The following is a 17,772-nucleotide window of genomic DNA, read 5'->3' as shown; positions in this document are numbered from 1 at the left end:
GGTGTGGCTCCATGACTCAGCACTTCCTAGGCCTGCCCCACCCTGCTTCTTTATTTATTTATTTATTTATTAATTGCATTTATATACCGCCCTATCTCCCGAAGGACTCAGGGCGGTTCACAGGCAAATAAAAACATATAAATACAGATTAAAATAACAATTAAAAAATTTATTCTACAAGGCCGAATATTTAAAAACAGTATAAATAATAAAACCCATTTAAAACCAATAAATTTAAAATCTAATCCAGTCCTGCGCAGATGAATAAGTGTGTTTTAAGCTTGCGACAGAAGGTTCGGAGGTCCGGAAGTTGACGAAGTCCTGGGGGTAGTTCGTTCCAGAGGGTGGGAGCCCCCACAGAGAAGGCCCTTCCCCTGGGCGTCGCCAGATGACACTGCCTCGCTGACGGCACCCTGAGGAGTCCCTCTCTGTGAGAGCGCACGGGTCGGTGAGAGGTATTCGGTAGCAGTAGGCGGTCCCGTCTGTTGTCCCCTCCTCTCCTGCCTACGAAACCTAGGGTCCAACCAAGCCTGATTGCCATCAGCTGGGTCTGAAGGCTTGGCCTGGGGGGGGGAAAGAGTCAGGGGACGGAGGCCTCGTTATTTCTTCCACCTGGCCTGCCTCTGGCTCCTGGAGCTGAGCCAGAGAAGCCGGTGCTCCCGAGGTAAGTCCTGATGGCCCTTCGCCCTCACTTTCCAAGTCACTTTCTGGCAGGAGGCCTGGCTCCAAGTCACTTTCTGGCAGGGGGCCCGGCTCAGGGGGCGCAGACACAACAACTCATTTTTACAACATTTTTTGGGTGGCCATTAAGCGAACGCCGCAGTTATAAAGCAACCACCAACTTTGTTAAGTGGGTTACTGTGGTCATTAAGTGAACACCATGACCATTAAGCGAACCTATTGCTCATTATAGACTGTTTTTGTCAAAACCGGTTCTACACTGGACTCATGCAACTGCCGAGCACTGCAAAATGGCTGTGGAAGCGAACTGGTTGCTAAGCGACTGACATGCAGTCAGGTGGCTGCAGGAGGGGCTGGTCATCAGGCCTTCAGAATCAAGTCGTAAGTACCTTTTGGGTGGTCAAACTGTTGCTAAGCCACTGGTCATAAGTCGAGGACTCCCTGCACGTCCTCATGTCATTGGATGAACGGTGTGCATTCAATTCTTTGTATTGTTGCATAACGTTGTCACTTGCCTCTCTGTAAATGCCCATGTTGCTGGGAAGCCCAGAGAGAAAAACAAAGTTGGAAGGGACCTTAGAGGGACCTTTGAGGTCTTCTAGCCCAACCCACTGCTTAAGCCTACAGTAGTGGCCAAAATTGTGGAAACTTTTTGGGAAAAGTGTATTTTTGAGGTTTGATGGCTAATAACACCACTTTTTTTGAGTTTCAAGATAATTCTATTTCACTGCTGGAATGACCTAGGAATAGCCCAGATCTTAACCCAATTGAAAATCTATGGAGCCGACTAAAGAAACTTGTTAGTCAGAAGCGACCCAGCAATAAAACCCAGTTAATAGAAGCCATCCTTCAATCTTGGTTTCACATTATAACCGCTGCAGAACTAAAAGACTTGGTTCCCTCCATGGGAAGACGTTGTAAGGCCGTCATTCATGCTAAAGGTTACCCAACTATTAACTGACATGATCATTTTTGTATATCTCGTTTTTTCTACGTGTTTCACTTTTCTTCTTTATACGGTAACTGCTATTCTAATAGCAAATCCTTCATAAAAGTGACTGCATTACCTTCCTGATTAAATTATCTTTCCATTGATATATAATTTTATAGTACTACTCCCCCCCCAAAAGGTGGTGTTATTAGCTAGTTTTAGAAAACACATTTTCCCCAAAAGGTTTCCACAATTTTGGCCACTACTGGCCAAATCTGGCCAGTGTCATTTCAGGCAAATGGTGGTCCAATCTCTTCTAACAAGCCAAATCAATGGGGAAGCCAGATTCACTTAACAACCGTGTTAGTAACTTGACAAACGCAACGATCCGATTAACAACAGTGGCAGGAAAGGTCCTAAAATGAGGTAAAACGAGGCAAAACTCACGTAACAAATTTCTCGTTCAGCAACATGGATGTTGGGCTCAATTGTGATCGTAACTCGAGGACTCCCTGTATACTGTTTCTTAGTGCTTTACAGCCCTCGCTGAGTGGTTTAGAGCAGGGGTCACCAACCTTTCGGACCTCAGGGGCCACTAAATTCATAATTTTAAATCCCACGGACCACTAATATGATCTGCCTAATGACCGGCTGGATGGGTGTGGCTAGGTGGTCATGTGACTGGGTGGGCAGGGCCAACTCAATGTCACTCACATCAAAGGGCACTTCACCAGCTTCTACTCACCCCTTCCCTTCCAGCCACTCCTCCTCTCCCTGCCTGGGCTCCTTAGGGCCCCAAAAGGAAGCAGTTGTTGGAGATAAGCAGCCACCACGAGAAAGAGTTGGCCAAACAGCTCAGTTCAAATTGGACTGAGTGAGAAGGAGGCTCAGCAGAAGCACCTCATTGAGGACTATGAGCATAGGCTTTCCAAGCAGAGGGAAGACCTGTGGGAGTGCAAGGCCAGGAAGCTCAGCGGGCTGAGATGATCATACAGTTCCAGGTCATGATGCAGTCCCACTGGAACAAGGCCCTCCGGCTCCTTGCCACGAGCACTTCCCTCCAGCCTTCGCCCAAAGCCCCATACCAGGAGGCTGAAGCAGACTCAAAGTCAGAATTTCTGTCCCCCTCCAACCCACACAAAAAGATCCTGAAGGGGGAAGACCTTCTGCAGCAACACAAACATTGATTGCATGTATCCGGCCCAGGGACCATAGTTTGAGGACCCCTGATTTAGTGCAATATAAAAAATGCAAATAATTTTTCTGTGGACCACCAAAATTTTCTCATGGAGCACCAATGGTCCATGGACCACCTGTTGGTGACCGCTGGTTTAGAGCAGAGGTCTCCAACCTTGGCAACTTTAAGCCTGGTGGACTTCAACTCCCAGAATTCCCTAGCCAGCTTTTGCTGGGGAGTTGAAGTCTGCCAGGCTTAAAGTTGCCCCTGGTTTAGAGAGTCAGCATAATCCACCATATAATAAGGTGAAGGTAAGGTTCCCCTCGCACATACGTGCTAGTCATTGCCAACTCTAGGGGGCGGTGCTCATCTTGTTTCAAAGCCGAAGAGCCAGCGCTGTCCGAAGACATCTCTGTGGTCATGTGGCCGGCATGACTCAACGGCAAAGGCGCACGGAATGCTGTTACCTTCCCACCAAAGGTGGTCCCTATTTTTTCTACTTGCATTTTTACGTGCTTTTGAAACTGCTAGGTTGGCAGAAGCTGGGACAAGTAACGGGAGCTCACCCCGTTACACGGCACTAGGGATTCGAACTGTTGAGCTGCCGACCTTTCGATCGACAAGCTCAACGTCCTAGCCCCTCAGCCACCGTGTCCCTACATATAATAATAAATATAATAAAATATTTAATAATAAAATAATAATAAAACCCCATAAAAAAATGACACCCCCCCTGACACCATCAGTTTGGCCACTGGATCAGCTCCCACTCCATTCGTGGTCCTCCAACCACATTTTCAGGGCCTTTCAGAAGAGCAACGAGGAGCGACCATAATTGTCCCTAAAGAAGGAGCCACCACCGCGAAGGCCTGTTTTCGTGGCCCTCCCTAATGACAATCCCTCATGGATGGTTCCCTTATAACATGTCCTGCCTTCCTGTCCTGTTGGGCTGGGTGGATGCGATGCCAACACATAGACGCCCTAGCGTGGTCGCTCAGATTTGTTTGGAGAATAACATGCATCATCAACTTTGAACTGCTCTTCTCAGACGAAGCAGTGATCCGTGGAGCTCAGCACCTTTTACTTGTGGAAATGGATGGGGGTTGATTTTCCTCTCCCAGAGGGAATTCACGATGCATGTTTTTTCTTCCCTCAGTGGTTGGTCCTCGTTAGTTATCAAGGAGCCCGTGACTTGAATGGCGGGCCTTAGGCTGATGCGGAAGAGGAATGTCAGAAGTACTTAATCAGAAAATGAGCCAAGGCCAATTTTCCTGCCTGAATACTTGCCAGAGGACAGAGAGGAGAGCAACCCCAACTGTGGCTTCTGCTTCTCCCTGTCAAACAGGGTTAGGCTTCTTTCGGAAGGCTGGAAGGGTTTTCTGCTTTTCCCGTCTCCTTGAAGGCTGTGTAACAAATACCTTGAAAGTGTCATAAAGGAGGCAGAGGAGAGGATGGTGGAGACCTTTCACACCATCCTACCCCACCCCCCTCCCCGGCACAACACTTTCCCCATCAGTGTCCAGATCAGTATTTTTCAAACTTGTCTACTTTAAGATTTGTAGCAGCGATGGCTAACCTTTTCTGGACCGGGTGCCTAAACCTTTTCTGGACCGGGTGCCTAATGTGTGTGTGTGTGTGTGTGCATGCGCGCCTGAACCCCCAAAATGCAATGGGTACGCCCCCCCTGTGCATACACCCCCCCATGCATGCATGTGCCTCCAGCGCACGCATGCATCCTGTGCATGTATGCGTACCCCGTGCATGTGCCCTGCGTATGTACGTATGGCCCACAGGTGGGTTTCAGCAGGTTCTGACCGGTTCTGGAAAACCGGTAGCAGAAACTTTGAGTAGTTTGGAGAACCGGTAGTGAAAATTCTGACCCCATCTGTCAGCAGCCTACAGAGCTGACAACGGAGTCAGACAGCGATGAGGCTGAGGTGAGGCCAGGACCATCGGGAGTGAGAGCCTCCAGAGACTGATAGTACTGAGGCAGAGGAATAGGAAAAGCCTGTTCCTAATGCACGCATGAGAAGAGCTGCCAGGAGGCAAGAGCAGCTCAAGCAGAGAGGACAACTCAGGAGTAGGGCCAAGAGATGATTGGCTCCTCCCATAAGGCTTAAAACAGACCAGCACGGATGTTTGGCCTTTGCCGGAAAACAACATTGTAGCTGCATCTTTTGCTTCATCTTCATCTTCTGCTTCATCTACGTCTTTGTTTTTGTGTCTTCTGGAAGTTTGCCAGGAAGGGCCTTTGGCAGTTTGCCTAATTGGACCAAGGTTTGCGAGATAACAGGAATTTGTGTTGGGAGGCATTTGTTTTACTTTGAGTTGAAAGACTTTGGGAATGAAATAATTCCCAGCTGTTCAAATAAAGTTTGTTTTTTCACGGACTGAGTTTATTATCTACTTGGGCCTGGGTCGCAACATTTCCCAAATCCCAGATGATCAGGAGGAAATGGGGATTTTGCAGTAACCTCCGTCTGGAGTGTGGTGGGAATGGAGATTTTACAGTATCCTTCCCCTGCCACGTCCACCAAGCCATGCCCATCAAACCATGCCACGCCTACCAAGACACATCCACAGAACCAGTAGTAAAAATTTTTGAAACTCACCACTGGTGTGCCCCCCCCCAGATACACCCCACCCCATTCATGCGTGCCCCCCCACATACCCCATGCATGCACATACAGGGCCCCCACACATGCGCCCTGCCACCATGTATGCCTGGCAGAGTCCCAAAGACCAGGTGGCCAGCGGGAGGTGTGCATGCATGCACAGCAGACCTGAACTGTGGTGACAGCTCGCGTGCCGACAGAGAGGGTGCTGCATGCTACCTCTGGCACACATGCCATAGGTTCACCATCACCATCAGGTAAAGGTTTTCCAGAATTCCCCAGCCATACATCTTCAGGTTTCCACTGGTCTTGTTGTGACTCGTCCTACCTCCTCTCCTCAGCCGGGCCCCTCCCGTCTCCAACAGGGCCTGTTATCAGACTCCGAGTCTGATAATGAAGATGTACAGCCTGTCATGCCTCCAGCCCCCAGCCCTGGCCCCATGCCTGGAGAGGATTCCAGGAGTGAACAAACAAGCCCGATAAACCTCACTCATACGGCGTGTGTTCCTTTGGCTCAGCCGTCAGAGGAAGCCAGCCCGGTATTGGAATTGCTTGGGCCTACTCCTTCTGACCCCTCCCTTTCCCAAACAGCAGAAGACAATTCAAAGTGGGAGGATCCTCGCTTCTGGAGATCTGAGAGGCAACGCCAGCAGAAGGAAGGGAGGGGCAGGCCTGGATAAATGCTGAGTCATGGAGCCTACACCCCACAGCCTATATAAAGGACCTACTTGTGGCATTCCAACCTTGAGTCAAGCAAAGTCTTATCAAGATACCGGACCCTATCGCTGAAGTCACAACTTGGACTCCTGCCTGCCCTGATAAACCTCGAAGGGACTTGGCAAGCTGCAGATGCTTCGTTGCCAAGTTTGCCACGGACTTCCTTGACTCGTCTGTCGGAGTGGGGGGTGGGACACGACAGGTCTAGATCAAATTGGAACATCTAAAGGAGTTAAGAGTTTTCTGTAAAAGCTCTGCTGCCATCTGAGGAGCATCAGGGCTTCTGCGGGATGGATATAATAGTTTTTCTTGATACAGCTGTATTAAAGTGCTATCCATCCATCCTTCAGCTTGCTGTACTAGCATAAAATGGAGCCAGTTGGCGTGGTGTTGTTGGAAGAAATATCCAATTAGTTCAGTTCCAAGCCGGGAGAAAGGCGCTGTAGACAAAATGGAGGCTGGAGGCTGATTGGAAAGAGGGTCCATTCACTGATGAAGCAGAAGCACCAAGCACGTGTGATTCTGAGTAGCTGACCACGTAGACTTGAGAGTAGGTGGCTTTTATACCTTCTCCTGGGCTTTGCGCTTGAACTTCCTGTTCCTGTACAAGAACATGTATTCTATTAGCTGTTGTAGGGGTCATAGACTTTAGTAGACTTTAGGAGAAAATCTTCCATACTTCCCACCTCTCACAATACTAGACAACATAGCATCAACAGTAGAAACCTTCAAATTTCTAGGTCCATGTTGGCGAACCTGTGGCACAGGTGCCACAGGTGGCACACGGAGCCATATCTGTGGGCACATGAATGTTGCCCTAGCTCAGCTCCAGCGCGCATGTGTGCACCGGCCAGCTGATTTTCGGGCCTTCCAGGCCCACTGGAAGTCAGGAAACAGGCAGTTTCTGGCCTCTGGAGGGCCCCCGGGGGCCTGGGAAAGGCTCTTTTTGCCCTCCCCAGGCTCCAAGAAAGCCTCTGGAGCCTGGGGAGAGTGAATAACGGGCCTTCGGGGCCCACCAGAAATTGGGAAATGGGTTGTTTCCAGTCTCCAGAGGGCCTCTGGGTGGGTGGGAAAGGTGTTTTCATACATGCTCAGGGGTGCGGAGGTCATTGAATTATGGATGTGAGCACGTGCATGTGCACACACCCCCCCGCTCTCCACGCTTTTGGCATGCAACAACAAAAAAGTTATCCATCACTGGTGTAGAGTCTCCTGCTTGAGGAGGGGGTTGGACTAGATGACCTTCAATGTCCCTCCCAACTCTATTATTCTGTTATTCCAACCTGGGAAGGAAGGGTTGCAAAAGTTAAGATGGAAATACTTTTGTTGACAATAACTTCTGCCAATGGCAACCGAGGGTGAAGACATGCTGCCAGGTGATATGTCTCTAAGTGCTGTCAAAAGATAGTGAAGGAACATTATCCCCCAAATTGCTTAGAAAACAGTTATTCACTTAATAACTACCCAGTTTAACCCTGACATTGCCTGGAGAGCAGAACGTCCAAAGTACCTTCTTGTAGCCTGACCATTAATGATCCCTCTACCAAACCATCTGGTTTTGACCTGCCTCGATTTGTCTGGTCAAAATTGAACAGAATTAGGTTACTGGATGCTGGAAGAAGTGCCTCTGCCCTGTTTCAGTGGGGATGAAAAACAGTGGTGGGACTTGAATAACTTTTAGTGAAATTTTAATGGGTTTTAATCGGTCTCTGACCATTTTAGTGATTCGGCCATTAAATATTTGCTTTTAATTGTTTTTAAATATTGTTATTTATTATATTTATATTGTATTGGTGTGTGTATTTTAATATTGGCTGTAAACCGCCCTGAGTCCTTCGGGAGATGGTGCGGTATAGAAATGTAATTATAAATAAATAAAATAAATAACTTAACAACCAGGCTGGGTAGGCGTGGCTGGTTGGTCATGTGACTGGATGGGTGACATCACTCATCACACCCAGCTCCGCCTCCTGGCCACTCACCTCAAAGGCAGAGGTTGGATTCAGCCAGCTGAGGCTAATTCCACCCCTGGCTAGCCCTGTTCCTGCCCCCGCCCGTTCTTCGGCCTGGTTTTTTGGTCATTTTTTGGGCTATCTTCAGGCAGTTTTTCGGGCCATTTTTGGCTATTTTCAGGCTGTTTTTTGGGCCATTTTTGGGCCATCTTCAGGACATTTTTGAGCCATTTTTGGCCATTTTTGGCTCAAAAAGCAGCCTGAGAACAGCCTGAAAAAAGGCCCAGAAAATGGCACAGAACACCCCAAAGAATAGCCCATTTTTCAAGCCGTTTTTCAGGTTGTTTTTTGGGTCATTTTGGGCTGTTTTCAGACCATTTTTCAGGTTGTTTTTTTGGGCCATTTTGGGTTGTTTTCAGGCCATTTTCAGGCTATTTTTGGGCTATTTTCAGGCCCTTTTTCAGGGCATTTTTTGAGACAGTTTTGGTTGGTTTTGGCTTGTAAAACAGCCTGTAAACAGCCTGAAAAAAAGGCCTGAAAATGGCACAGAAAACACCCCAAAGAACAACCCATTTTGGGGGGGCATTTTTCAGGCCGTTTTTCAGGCTTTTAGGCTATTTTTGGGGCCATTTTCAGGCATTTTGAGGCTGTTTTGGGGCTGTTTTCAGGTCATTTTTCCAGGCCATTATCAGGCTGTTTTGGGGGGCATTTTCAGGCTATTTTTGAGGTGTTTTTGGCTGCCTGGAAAATGGCCTGAAAATGGCCCAGAAAACAGGTTGAAAAACAAGCAGGGACATGACCAGCCGGTGGTGGGATTTGCTGGTTTGTCAAACTGCAGAATTTTAACTTCCGGTTCACTGAAACCTGTGCGAACCAACAGCAGCCCACCTCTGGTGATGATCCCTTTGTTGCAATTGTTGTGTTGATATTCAAATTATGAAACGTACCGTGCAAGATTGTGCGTTCTCTGGTTCCTAGAAGATCTCCACAAAGCAATACCAGAGGTGATAGCTGAACTGGACATCCAGTTTAGAGGCCACTGCCATACTCCCATGGAAGTTTTACTTATAATTATGTGGACGGTGTACATACAGTATGCTTGCTTCTCTTCTGTTATGTTCTCATCATATGCTAAATAATGATAATGATAACAACAACAACAACAACAATAAAAGCAATACTGACTACAAGCTGCAGCACGACAAAGTAGCAACAATGGTGCATTGGAAGAATTGCAAGAAATATCATTTGCCTGCAAGCAAGAATTGGTGGAATAGAGACAGTCACAGAAAATGAAGAAGTTAAATTGTTCTGGGACTTCAGAATTCAGACAGACAGGCACCTGCCACATAACACCCGGGACTTAACAGTTGTCGATAAGAAAGATTAAAAAGTCTGGCTAGGGGATGTGGCAGTGCCCGGAGACAGCAGAAGAGAAGAGAAAGAATTGGAGAAAATGACAAAATACAAAGAGTTACAAATAGAAATAGAATGACTGTGGCAAAGGCAAGCAAGGGTAGTACCAATAGGTGCCTTGGATGCAATCCCAAAACAACTGGAGCACCACTTGAACACCATTGGCATTGACAGATTTGCCATCAGTCAATTGCAGAAGGCAGCTGTACTTGGAACAGCTTCCATCCTGTGACGATATCTGTAGCACCGTCAAACATCCAGATTTATTTATATATTTATTTATTTATTTATTTATTTAATCACATTTTTATACCGCCCTATCTCCCAAAGGACTCAGGGCGGTTTACAGCCTAATAAAAACATACATATAAATACAAAATAAAACACCAATTTAAAAAACTTATTAAATAAGGCCGAATATTAAAACTACAATAAGATAATAAAACCCCATTAAAACCAAATTTAAAATTTAAAATTCTAGTCCAGTCCTGCGCAGATAAATAGATGTGTCTTAAGCTCACGGCGAAAGGTTCGAAGGTCAGGAAGTTGGCAAAGTCCTGGGGGAAGTCCTGGAGGAAGTTCGTTCCAGAGGGTGGGAGCCCCCCACAGAAAAGGCCCTTCCCCTGGGCGTCGCCAGCCGGCACTGCCTGGCTGACGGCACCCTGAGGAGTCCCTCCCCGTGAGAGTGCACAGGTCGGTGGGAGGCAATCGGTGGCAGCAGACGGTCCCGTAAGTAACCCGGCCCTATGCCATGGAGCGCATATCCCAGGTCCTTGATAAGGATAGGTAGACAAAAATGCCAAACCCAGCCTGAACATCTGGCTGACTGTGCGATTAATAATAATAATAATAATAATAATAATAATAATAATAATAATAATAATAATAATAATACCACCACCATATCGGGTGACAGCAGAATCAATGAGAAACAACTTGAAAAACTCACCAGATATCAGGGCTTGAGAATCGAATTGCAGAAACTCTGGCATAAACCAGTGCAAGTGGTTCCAGTGGTACTCGGCAAACTGGGAGCTGTGCCTAAAGACCTAGGCAAGCACTTAAAAATGATTGGTGCTGACAAGATCACCATTGGTCAGCTGCAGAAGACCACCTTATTGGGATCTGATCGTATAATCCGCCGATACATCACGTAGTCTTAAACGCTTGGGAAGTGTTCGACTAGTGATTAGTGATACGAAATCCAGCATAGTTATCTTGTTTGCTGTGTATACTGTCATTTTGTGAATAATAATAATAATAATAATAATAATAATAATAATAATAATAATAATAATAATAATAATAATAATAATAATATTATTTATTGGTATTGTTGTACCAGGAGATGCCAAAGTTGAAGAAAAAGAACTGGAAAAAAAATCACAAAATATCACGACTTGGCCATCGAAACTACGCAATTATGGATGAAACATGTAACACCCATTGTCATCTGGGCACTTGGTACCATGTCCAAGAATTTTACAAAATACATCAAGAAATTGCAGCTTCCTGCAATAACACCAGTGGAACTGCAAAAAACTGTGGTACTTGGAACATTGCGTCCTAGATATCAACCAAGAAGATACTTGGTTGATATCTAGGACGCTGGCAGCAACCTGTATCAACCATTAGCACCAGTCAATGGTATATGTGATGCATTTTTAAATGTTCAATTGACTGAGTCTCATGTTTAATGAATAAAACAACAATAATAATTTAAATCATACAATTTATTGATATCGCTGTACCAGGAGACGCCAGAGTAGAAGAAAAAGAACTGGAAAAAGTCACGAAATATTGCGACCTGGCCATCGAAACTATGCGATTAGGGATGAAACATGTAACAGTAATACCCATTGTCATCAGGGCATTTGGTACCATGAATTTTACAAAATACATCAAGAAATTGCAGCTTTGCAAAATTGATGACAGCTTCTAAAATGTTGTTCTGTCTGGTGGATGTTGGATGAAATGCATATGATATCAAAGTCATTTCCAAATGATTTGGGCATTTCCAAATCATTTTCCCAAATGGAAGGCTTTTGAAGTAGAATTGTTATAAAGATCTTGGCTTCTTTGGAGCCCTACCAGTCAACCTCTGAATAATTTCTCAAATCGCTTTGAGAAAAAGGTGTGTAAATGGAAAGATACATGCTTGGCATCACAAGATAGAAAGACCCGCACATGAAATAGAGAAGAAATGAAAATATACGATGCCATCAAAAGAGTAAAAGAACTGAAATGGAAATGGGCTGGTCACATAGCAAGAAGAACAAAGGTGGTATTCAGCCGGTTCACACCAGTTCAGGTGAATTGGTAGCGGCAATCATGGGTGGGCCTGCCCACCCGCCTCGACTCCAAGTCGTGCTATTTAGGCACATTTTTGAGGCTGGGCACATGCGTGGAAGGTGCATGAGTGAGCAAAATATATCCGTGGAAGGCTGGGCGCATGCACAGATAGCGCACATGGGAGGGCGGGGCGCGAACTGGTGGTAAAGGTAAGTGAAACCCAATTCCTGAAGAAGAACTGATGATGGACCAAGGCAGTCATAGAATGGATCCCACTTGATAAGAAATGTCCGCAAAAGAGACCTAAAACAAGATGGAGTGATGACACCCACCGACCCGTATGCCTCCCACCGACGGGTACACTCTTACAGAGAGGGTCTCCTCAGGGTGCCGTCTGCCAAACAGTGTCGGCTGGCGGCCCCCAGGAGTAGGGCCTTCTCTGTGGGGGCACCGACGCTCTGGAACGAACTTCCCCTTGGCTTACGTCAAGTGCCTGATCTTCGGACCTTCCGTCGTGAGCTAAAAAAACACCTATTTATTCAAGCGGGACTGGCATAATAGTGTTAAATTTTAATTCGGGGTTTTATTAATATTTCTAAAATTTTAAAACTAAATTTTAATTATCAGCCTTTTTGTAATTTGCTAGGTTTTAAATGTTTTAATTTGTATATATTTCGTGTTTTATCTTGGCTGTACACCGCCCTGAGTCCTTCGGGAGAAGGGCGGTATAAAAATTTAATAAATAATAATAATAATAATAATAATCTGCAAGTATGGTGGGCCCAATTGGCAAAAGAAAGCTCAGGACCATCTTGGTTGGAAACATTTATTTATTTATTTATTTTTATTTATTCGATTTTTATACCGCCCTTCTTCTCTACATGCAGAAGAGGCCTTCATCCTGCAGTGGATAGACAATGGCTAGAATGATGAATGATAAAATGGCAAAATTATTGACCACGAAAAGAACATGACTGTTCCTCTAGCACTCATGACTAGTAGGGAATGCGGAGAACACCAATGTAGTCTAGCACAATAGAAAGGTGGAGACCCGGTTCTGGTCTCCATTCAGCCATAGACATTCCTTGGGTAACTCTGGGTCAGTCCTTGTCTTTTGGTCCTAAATCCATGGTAGTGGAATGGTGTAGATCAGTGATGGCTAACCTTTTTGCTGTCGCATGCCAAAAACAGTGGAAGTGGGGGGGAGGGTTGCGCGCGCACGTGCCCACACCCATAATTCAATGCCCTCTGCAGCCCCGCACATGCATGCATGACCACCACCACCCCGCTCCCTCTGCTTTAAGCAATCGATGGCAGAAAGGTTATCTGTGGGCCTGGTAGGCCTGTTTTTCGCCCTCCCCCAGGCTCCAGAGGCTTTCTTGGAGGCTGGGGGGCCTCCCCCCCAAGAGGCCCTCCAGAGGCCAGAAATGACCCCTTTCCCAACTTCCAGTGGGCCCATAAGGCCCGTTTTCACTCTCCCCAGGCTCCAGAGGCTTTCTTGGAGCCTGGGAAGGGTGAAAAGAGCCTTTCCCAGCCCCTCGGAGGCCCCCCGGAGGCCAGAAATGGCCTGTTTCCCAACTTCCAGTGGGCCCGGAAGGCCTGAAATTCAGCTGGCCAGTGCACACATGCGTACTGGAGCTGAGCTAGGGCAATACTCACGAGCCCACAGATATGGCTCCGTATGCCACCGGTTCGCCATCAAGGGTGTAAATGCTGGACTAGGCATGGGGAGACCTAGTATCAGCCCCCCCACCCCCCGTCCCCCAAACAAATCCTAAGAAAGTTACTGCTAAGCAATTTCCGATTTTGTTCCTTACCTATAGACAGAATCTTGCCAAACTAAAGCAAGCACTATTTGCACTGTTAAAGATATACTCTGAGAATTGCTAAGGAGGAGCCTTATTAACTCTCTTTCTCCCAACCTAAACTTCACCATTTCTTGCTCCTCTGGAAAACCGAAAGAAAAGAAGTAAACTTGCAGGGACTAATCCAGCCACTCACCAGAAGTCCAAAACCAATTTGAAGGCAACACACAAACAAACAAACAAACACCCTGCATGTACATCCTGCCTCAAAATGGTTAGTGAAAGACAGTTGGGAGGAGGCAGGAGATATTTAAAAAAAAAAACAACTCAAAGTGTGGGGTTTGTAATATCTAGAACAGGAGTGTCAAATTTAGTTTCATTGAGGGTTGCATCAGGGCTGTGGTTGATATTGTGGGAGCCGGGAGGGTGTGGCCAACTGGGTGGGCGTGGGCAGCTTGATGCCACTCCCAAACTGCTGGCATGTTTCCTCTTTGCATTGGGTGGACGGGGCTGAAGCCACGCTGGCCAAATGTTTCTTCTTCGCACTGGGTAGATCGGGCCGAAGTGATGTGGGACATCCTCTTATATTTTCCAGGACGGCCTTGCGGGTGGGATCCAACCACATCACGGCCCGGATTCAACCCACGAGACTTGTGTTTGATACTCCTACCCTATACCATTTCAGACAAAGGGTTGTCCAATTTCTTCTTGAAAACCTCCAGTGTTGGAGCACCCACAACTGTTGTGGTCTGCTAGCAGCCTGCGGAGCTGGCAACAGAGTCAGACAGTGATGAGGCTGAGGAAGAGCATGGGCCAGTCATGGAGGCTGGGGATGGCCTGGATGAGGGCTCTGCTTTGGAGGCTGAGGTGGGGCCAGGGTCATCGGGGAGTGAGGTGGGGACTCCAGAGCCTCCAGAGCCTGACAGTAGTGAGGCAGAGGAACAGGAGGAGCCTGTTCCTAATGCATGCATGAGAAGAGCTGCCAGAAGGCAAGAGCAGTTCAAGCAAAGAGGACGACTCGGGAATAGGGCCAAGAGATGATTGGCCCCTCCCATAAGGCTTAAAAGACCAGCAACAACATTTGGGCTCTGCCGGAAAACAATGTTGATAGCTTTGTCTTCTTGCATTTATTTTGTATCGGTGTCTTTTGAACTTTTGCCAAGAAAGGCCTTTGGCAGTTTGCCTAATTAGACCAAAGTTGGTCATAGGACTGAGGAATTTGTGTCGGGAGGAACTTGCTTTAATTTAGCTGAACTAGGCTGAGAATGAAGTAATTCTCAGCTGTTCGAATAACGTTTTTTTTTTGCACTGACTGAGTTTCCTACCACCTACCTGGGTCACAACAACAACTTCACAAGGCAAGACATTCCATTGATTGGTTGATTGCTCTCACCATTAGGAAATTTCTCCTCAATTCCAGATTGCTTCTCTCCTTGATTAGTTTCCATGCATGGTTTCTTGTCCTGCCCTCTAGTGCTCTGGAGAATAGGGTGACCCCCTTCTTCTTTATGGCAGCCCCGGAAACATTGGAACACCTGCAGTATTCCAATATCAGCCTGTCACCCCTAGTCCTTTTTTTTCATGAAGTTAGAAACACCCAATTCCTGCAACCATTCTTCCAGAAAGCAGATCCTTTATATAGGCCATGGGGTGTGGCTCCATGACTCAGCACTTATCCAGGCCTGCCCCTCCCTTCCTTTTGCTGATGTCGCGTCTCCATTCTCCGGAAGCATGGATCTATCCATTGCATCGTTTTGTCTCCAGCTGTTGGTAATCCCAGCTCGTGGCTGGCTTCAGGTGCACATGTTATCGGAGGGAGGTTTGTTTGTTCAGTTTGTCCGGGCATGGTGCCAGGGCTGGGGGTCTGATAGTCTCTGATAGAGACTGATAGTCTCTGGCTGAGATAGCAGGAGATGAGAGGGGCCCGGCTGTGGTGGGGGGCGAGCGAGGCACAACAGAGGGAAACAGAAGGCGCAGTTAAACCATAAGAAGAACTGTCTTGGTACACAAAGAAGCAAACCGCTGGCACTAAAAGAAAAGGCTCACAATTCCACTGTGGAAATGCATTATTAAAGTAGAAAGCTTGTTTTTTCCTCGGGTCTTGCCTTTTCAAGACAGTTCTTGCTGCTGGCTAAAAGGGGAAAGGCTTTCAGTACTTGGAGGCGGATGGCTAAACTTTTGAGCTACTACTGAAAACGTATCTTTTGGCAGGTTTTTGTCCTCCAGCTCAGTAAATGCCATGAGCAAAAACAACTCCGATTGCCAGGTTTTAGAGACCCAAAGAGACCCGTGAGAGTTGAATTGTTTTCTCCGTTCCTCGGTGCATGATAAAATAGAATAACAGAGTTGGAAGGCACCTCGGAGGTCTTCTAGTCCAACCCCCTGCTTAGGCAGGAAACCCGACACCACTTCAGACAAATAGTTATCAACCTCGTCTTAAAAACTTCCAGTGTTGGAGCATTCACAACTTCTGGAGGCAAGTTGTTCCACTGATCAATTGTTCTCACCAGTGGTGAAATCCAATTTTTTTTTTACTACAAGTTCTGTGGGTGTGGCTTGGTGGACATGGCAGGGGAAGGATACTGCAAAATCCCCATTCCCTCCCCACTCTAGGGGAAGGATATTACAAATGCATGGAGATATGTCCTTATTTTAAGTTTTGCTCACAAAATGTTGCACTTGTTTGGAAGGGCCAAATCATTCACCAGATTTCCTTTCTCCTTGATTTCAAGGAGGAAGAGACCAAATCCTCCTGTGTTGTGCAACTGTCAAAAAAGCCAACACAATTCTAGGCTGCATTAAGAGAGGGATAGAATCAAGATCATGTGAAGTGTTAATACCACTTTATAAGGCCTTGGTAAGGCCACACTTGGAATATTGCGTTCAGTTTTGGTTGCCACAATGTAAAAAAGATGCTGAGACTCTAGAAAGAGTGCAGAGAAGAGCCACAAAGATGATCAGGATAAAACATATGAAGAACGGTTGCAGGAACTGGGTATGTCTAGTTTAATGAAAAGAAGGACTAGGGGAGACATGATAGCAGTCTTCCAATATCTCAGGGGCTGCCAGAAAGAAGAGGGAGTCAAGCTATTCTCCAAAGCCCCTGAAGGCAGGACAAGAAACAACAGATGGAAACTAATCAAGGAGAGAACCAACTTAAAACTAGGGAGAAATTTCCTGACAATGAGAAGAGTATAATGGCTTGCCTTCAGACGTTGTAGAAGTCGTAGTGGCGCAGTGGTTAGAATGCTGCTCTGCAGGACTAACTCACTGCTCACTCCAGGGGTTCGATTCTCACTGGCTCCAGGTTGACTCAGCCTTCCATCCTTCCAAGGTCACTGAACTGAGGACCGAGATTGTTGGGGGCAATAGGCTTTAAAGCATTGTGAAGCCATATATAAATCTAACTACTATTGCTATCTAGCACGGGCTTCTGTGGCTCAGACTGGTAAGACAGTTTGTTATTAACAGCAGCTGCTTGCAATTACTGCAGGTTCAAGTCCCACCAGGCCCAAGGTTGACTCAGCCTTCCATCCTTTATAAGGTAGGTAAAATGAGGACCCAGATTGTTGGGGGCAATAAGTTGACGTTGTATATAATATACAAATGGATGAAGACTATTGCTTGACATAGTGTAAGCCGCCCTGAGTCTTCGGAGAAGGGCGGGATATAAAAGCAAATTTAAAAAAAAAGGGGGGCTCCCCCAAAGAAGAGGGGGTCAACCTATTCTCCAAAGCACCTGAAGCAGAGGTGGGTTCCAGCAGGTTCTGACCAGTTCTGAAGAACTGGTAGCAGAAATTTTGAGTAGTTCGTAGAACCGGTAGTAAAAAATCTGACTGGCCCCACCCCCGAGTCCCAGCTGATCGGGAGGAAATGGGGATTTTGCAGTATCTTTCCCCTGCCACACCCACCAAGCCACACCCACCAAGCCATGCCCTGCCCACCAAACCACACCCACAGGATCTGTAGTAAAAATTTTTGAAACCCACCACTGACCTGAAGGCAGGACAACAAGTAATGGGTGGAAACTAACCAAGAAGAGATAAGCAACCCAGAACAATGGAGAAATTTCCTGACAATGAGAACAATTAATCAGTGGAACAACTTGCCTCCAGAAGTTGTAGGTGCTCCATCACTCCATCCATCTTTAAGAAGAGATTGGACAACCTTTTGTCCACAATGGCGT

The sequence above is a fragment of the Ahaetulla prasina genome, chromosome 3, assembly GCF_028640845.1.
Source record: "Ahaetulla prasina isolate Xishuangbanna chromosome 3, ASM2864084v1, whole genome shotgun sequence".
In the NCBI taxonomy this organism is placed as follows: Eukaryota; Metazoa; Chordata; class Lepidosauria; order Squamata; family Colubridae; genus Ahaetulla; species Ahaetulla prasina.
This window is presented reverse-complemented; position numbering follows the sequence as displayed.